The sequence below is a fragment of the Arachis duranensis genome, chromosome 4, assembly GCF_000817695.3.
Source record: "Arachis duranensis cultivar V14167 chromosome 4, aradu.V14167.gnm2.J7QH, whole genome shotgun sequence".
Lineage (NCBI taxonomy): Eukaryota > Viridiplantae > Streptophyta > Magnoliopsida > Fabales > Fabaceae > Arachis > Arachis duranensis.
The window spans coordinates 111016636-111023436 of record NC_029775.3 but is presented as its reverse complement, the minus strand read 5'-3'; positions in this window follow the sequence as shown (position 1 = coordinate 111023436).

Here is a 6801-nt window from a genome sequence, read left to right as displayed (position 1 = left end):
TGTGTATTTGAGACTATTTGTTAACCCTCTGTCGCAAGATGTGATCGGGCACTTTAACTCCCCGGATTCCCCCATGGGCATGCATATATATATATGAATATGGAATACTATATTATTGAGCTTGGAGTTTAACTCCATGGAATACTATATTATTGAGCTTGGAGTGTAACTCCATAGAATATTATTGAGCTTGGAGTGTGACTCCATGGAATATTATATTTGAGCTTGGAGTTTGACTCCATGGAATATTATTGAGCTTGGGGATGCGCGCACAGAGGGATTGTTCAATGGTTAACTACCAGGACTTGTCGGGTTGGCTGTATAACCGACAGATGAGACTCATCAGCCATAGGACAGGCATGCATCATATGCATTTGTTTGCTTTGCTTGAGTGTTTATTGTTTTAGTTTGCTTAACTGTTAAATTCTACTTATCTGCTACTTGTTCTACTTGCTGTAAATGCTTCTCTATCTGTGTTTTCTTGCTTGAATTGTATGTGTATGTTTTCTGAGAAACCCCTCTTGGCGGAGGTGTGAAGAGGGTTGTCCTACGGTGATTCAGAGGATTAGAAGTGACAGAAAGTAGAATGTTAGGTTAAATTTAGATTCAGAACTTGAATACTTTAGATAACTTACCTAATTCTGGTTTAGTTGAATCCTTAAGATGAAGTCTGAGTGTCGAAGTTCTAGGAATGCCTTTGGCTTTCCCGGGACCTTTTATATTAACTATGCGGGCACCTTTACCACACTGAGAACCTCTGGTTCTCATCGCATACTATGTTGTTGTTTAGCAGGTCGAGAGATACCTCGTTGAGCGTCTGGGTATCCTCCTTACAAGCGAAGAACTACTTTTTTTACTGTCATATTTTGATTTTGGGCTATGTATACATGTTTATAGAATCTCCACATGTACATTTTGTATTTTGTCCCTCCTAGAGGTCAACTTGGAGATACAGGGGTTTATTTTGTAGTTTGAGTTTTATTTTGGGTTATATATATATATAATCATATACTCTGGCCGGCCTTAGCTTCGCAGGTTGAGACTGGAGCTTGCTATCTAAATTTTGGAACTCTGATATGTATATATGTTTTCAGCTTCCTTTTGATTTTTTTTCCTGTCCGTTTTACAAATAACCATGCGAGTATGACACGATTTTCTGTTTATCGTTTTTGTTTAGCTTATCCTTCAAGGCTCCTAGATATGATTTCATCCAATTATATCTATGTACATATCATTTTCTTTTAGAGGTCGTAATACTTTACCACCTTTGCTTTATGACTTAAGTGTAAGACTCTGTGTAGTAGGATGTTACATTTGTTCCATATTATTTAAGGTCTCCTGACTCATATGGCCTCCTTGTCTTCGTTATACATTTTTCCTTTTTTATATATGTGTTGTGTCTTTAAAAAAGATCATTGTAGATCTACATATCAACTCAATAAAGTACCAAAAAATTATATTATAATATTTGTTAAACATACTTTTTGTGTGTGTGTTGGCAACGCCACTACCTACATTGCTACATTAAAAGGGACATCGAATTGTGGATAATTTGAATGTTTCATTGGAACGCATTCATCTAAAGCGCATTCACATACATATGTTGGTGGGAGTGCTCAAAAGAGTGTTCATTATATGGTTTGGGTTGCAATTCAAGATTTTACTATTATCGTTTTCTTTTTTGTTGAGAATATAATCCTGGAAGTGTCTTTCTGAGTTTGTTATGTAATTAGATTATTTTGTTAGAGTGACAACAAAAATTTCTGTCAATAATTAATCGAAAAAAGAATTTATTCATTCAAGAATTTAATATTAGATATTTAAAATCTAACAATCACATATTTAAAATACATGCTAATTGGTTGATTATTCCCTGCGATTTATCCAAGTGTATAATATATAAGTCATAATATAATTGTATTTATTATTTTGCTTTAGTGTGTATAAATGATGTATGTTTTTATTTCTCTTATGGAGAATGGAACGCTTTATTTAAAGAATAATAATTTAAATCGATCCTTAGTAAATTTCATATTAAATAATTTGATCTCCAACCATTTCTATTTAAAAATTATTGGGAATTATTTCGCTTAAGATAGATTTTGGTTTTTCTTTTGCTTTTATTAAAATTTTTAATATGTGTGTAGAACAAGTAGATTCTTAGATAAATTTTATTACAAGATAATTAAGTTCTAAAAAATATGTCACGATAAGACAAATTAATCACTCTTCAAAAATCAAAGAATTTGTCTTGTAGTCATTCTCGAAACTTTTTAAAGTAATAAAATTTTGTTCTAAAATTTCTTAAGAACCAATTTAATTGCTTACTGAACTAATTGTGAAAAAACCTAATTAAATGTACTTTATAATTTTTTCATTACTAGAAACACACCTAGTGTCGATGGATTTACTATTGAAAAAAATTCTAACTGAAATTTCTATCGGATTTAGCGTCGCCACAGACAACACAAATGATGAATTTTGGTTTTTTGCCAAATTTTACTATCGAACAAGTAATTCAGATGGAAATTCCACAAAAAAATTATGGGCGTAATTAAATAAGTTGGCACCAAGTCTTAATTTTTATTCGACAAAAATCCAATTTGAAAACGCTTCAATATTTCGTATTACCGTAGAATAAATTCGATAATAATACCAACGATAATGACCTATTCAAATTGAATTTGTCGTCCTTTCTCCTTCACTTCTGAAAATAACCCTTCCCCCAAACCCCTCTCTCCTCCCACCTAGCTACAATCTCCCTCAACAACCTTCATCCAGCTGCCACCGTAGAACCATCGGTACTCGTCATTTCAATGTACTAACTGCACCCCAGCAAGTCACATTGTGCCTGCCTCCACCACATACCGCACCCTAATCTCCATTTTTTCGACGCTCTCTCTGTCCTTAAAGTGACTGGCACTGCCGCATTGAAGCTATTGTTACCACTAGCGCTCTTTCTCACTGATGAAGTTTTTATTAAGTCCTTAGCTGTGCTGTTTCTGTTTGTATATATATTAGTTATATTTTTCCTTCACCTTATCATTATGTTCTTATAAGAGGGATAAGAGTCGAGATTGTAATGATATGTATGTATATAATATTTGTAAGTTTCTTGTGTAAGAAGTTTTGTTTATATATGAATATTTGTAAAAGGTAAAAAAATCTTAGGGTTTTTCAAAAAAAATATAGCAATACGGTTTTGAGAGTTAAAGACTCCTATAGTCCTATTTTATTATTATGTATATATATAGAAGTCATCATAATATTTATTGCTATCAAAGTGGTGCCGCTAGAAGTTTGATATTCTAATTAATGATAAGGATGTTACAAAATGCTAACCATTCTGCTTAGATTCGAATTGTAAAAAATAATGAAAATTGAATAAATAATTTACGATAAGTTGTTATGGGGATTTAATTATAATAGTGATATATAAATATTCTTATTTATTGTATCAATTTTAGATAAATTTTATGTCAATTTTTTTATTATCTATTATAAATTAGAATATGCACTTGTTCTAATAATTCAATAAATAGTTAATAATAATGAGTTTTATAAGAATTATGATGTTCAATTTTAATTGAATACATCTAAGACTTAGCATAATCCTAATAATATAATATATTAATAATTTTTCTAAATCAGAGTAAAAAGATTAAAATGATATAACCTTTATTCAATTTTTATAAGTAAAAACAAAATAAAGATTTGAATATATGGATCAGACAAAGATTTGAACATTAAAAGAAATTTGAATATAAAAATGGAATTCAAATGATAAGGGCAAAAAGATATACTCTTAAGTCCTAACATGCAATGTAAAACATCTATGTTTCTAAAAAGAATAAGTTTGTAACAAGTACATTTTGTGAATAAATTTTAAACTTTTTATAATTGACATGCTATCTATTTAATTCATAAAATTAATGGTAAAATTAGTCACTAAAAGATAATTTGTTCGTTGAATTTATTCTAAAAATTTCTCCTCTCCCCTCCCTACCTAGCTACCACTTCCATCAACAACCTTTATCTAGCTGCCACTGCAGAATCCTTGGTACACGTCATTTCAATATCCTAACCACACACTAACAAGTTACATTATGCCTGCCTCCACTACATACCGCACCTTAATCTCCATTCTTTTGGCACTCTCTCTGTCCTTAGAGTGGCTGCCACTATCGCATTGAAACTGTTGTCACCACTATTTCGTTGTCCTCTTCCATTTTCTAGGTTTGTCGTCTTCCCCCTTCTCCTTTTTCTCTTTCCTTTTAATTTTACTTTTTATTTTTTGATTACATTTTAAGTTAACATGTAATTTTATAGTTACTTTATGTTTAGAATAATTATACATAAATTAATGTTATGATTTTTTAAGTTGATAAAGTTCTATTTACTTTAGATCATGTAATTTTTAGGGTTTTAAAAATTTAGGGTAATTAATATAATTTAAGTTTAATAGGTTAATTTATCTTAATTGGTTAGTTAGGGTTTAATTAATTTAAAGATTGGGTTACTTTAGTTTTGAAATTAGGTTAACTAGGAGAATTAGGTGACTTTATTTTTTAAATGAATTAAATTTAGGTTAGTTATATTAATTTACGTTAGTTAGGATAATTTAGGTTATTACCTTTGAATTTATAGAGAAAACAATATGAGATAATAAATGGTGTGAAATAATTAGTTAGCGCAAAAATTATCAGTGATAAAATTCGATGGTAATTGTTTGTCAATTTTGTTGAACTTTTCCATTATTACTATTAAATTAATCAGTAGTCGGAGTGTTGATGAATTTTATACGTATTTTGATCGTCCTGTAAATTTGCTAGAGGTAAGAAACTGTTGACGGAAAAATACACTCTAACAAAATTAGAAAGACATTTGAAGTCACCTGTAATAAATATAGCCAAAAGGACCGTTACTACAAGACTTGCTCCAATTCCCATAAAAATCCTAATTAAAAGTCTATAACCAAGAAGAAAGAAGAGCTATACCAACACCATACAGATATAAGCACTTTTGGGTTCAATTTGTCGTATATATGAAAATGTTGGGAGTTTAAGTGTCACATTATATTTTGATGAGGGATTTAATTATCTGTAAATAAAATGCTCAGATGTTTAATTGATCATATTTGAATAATGATTTATACAGGTTTAGAGCATAGAAAAAAATAGTGAGAACACCAATTCTACAATAACTACCATGGATCCGGTGGTGAGTAGGTTCATAGTTATATCTCTCAAATTTGTGTTCATAATCTTGTCATTGTTTACATATGAATTGTATGTTATTTATAATTGTAGGAAAATAAAAAAAAAAGAAGAAACTACCTAAATCAATTCCAACTGAAGGGACTCTAGTGGTACAAGGGGATGAAATTTCATTTTTACTGTCTGCTCCCCAATTAAAAGTTGTAATTTGAATCATAATTAAATTATATTATTTTATCGTTCAACCCATCTCTTTTGCTCCCATGCTTTCTGCTACTGTTCAAGGAGATTTATGGTTCCAAACATGAAATAAAGGAAGAGAGACGACCAGAATCATCTAATATCATCTTCTGAGAGCAACAAAATGACATTGTTCGCGCTCACGTGAAAAAGGACAAATAGGTCCTCTCTGTTCTTTCTAACACGTGGGCATTTAACATTTACCTCATCACCTTAACCTTCTACCTCAGTAGCTTAATGAGACACATTAATTAGCAAGTTTCATTACTCCTTGATAGCGAAAATAACGAAAAGATTGCGTTGGCAGGCTGAGGACAAGGTCAATGGTCGAAGTGGATCATTTTTTGGTCAAAGATCGTATTGTCATTCTAACAAATGGATAGGGACTATATTGGTTATTCCAAAAAATTATTAGAATAACGAGACTGATTTTAGCAATCAATAAAATCAGAGACTAATAGTGATAGATCGATTTTTTTATATCAGAAAAGGTTGGTCGTTAAATCGGTAGCTAATTTTTAATTTCTAGTAACGGGTACTTTAGAAATTTTAAATGTGGGAATCAAGCATTTCATTAACTTTTTTAACAATTCCAAACAACAACAATAGTACAATTTTAAGAAAGAATTTTGTTAAAAAAGAACACTGGTTAAGAAAGTATAAGAATTTTGAAAATTATCTTTTACTTTGTATTTTTAAAAAATGGTATTCTTAATTAGTATTTCAAGACATTTGTTAGCAAGACCATTTTAAAAAATTTGAAGCATCAAGCTACACATTAATTTTTTTTTAAGAAATCAATTTCATGCAAGAGTATAGTTAGAGGGTTATTGACTTGAGTAGACCCAACAACTCATAGGGTTTAAAGTTTTTTTTTTTTTAGAACAAAATCATATCCATATTTTGGTTCGGTGCCTTTTTTGGAACTTGGCTCAACTTGGCTTGGAAATATATCAATTTTGAAAGAATAAATCACAAAAAATAAACTTACAGAAACTATCCAAAAAGAACTGATAAAAATAACTATAAAAGAGGAAAACGACAAAAAAATTTTCAAAAGATAGATTAAAAAATTAAATTGATAAAAATAATCAAACAGCAAACCTCTTTAAATCTTCATTAAAGGTTTTAATATAAAAGGATGGGCAAAATTGAAATTGTTTGAAAATGTCGAAGACAAAAGTAATTAAAACGGTTTAAAGTTTTGAGAGAAAAATAAAAAAATCCTTAAAAATGTTGGAGGCATTTTTCATACTTTTTCCTTGTTTAATATTATGTTAATTTCATTTTTTTTTCAATTGCTTAGACTATACATCATTTTGTTTATATTTTTTGTTCCAGACCA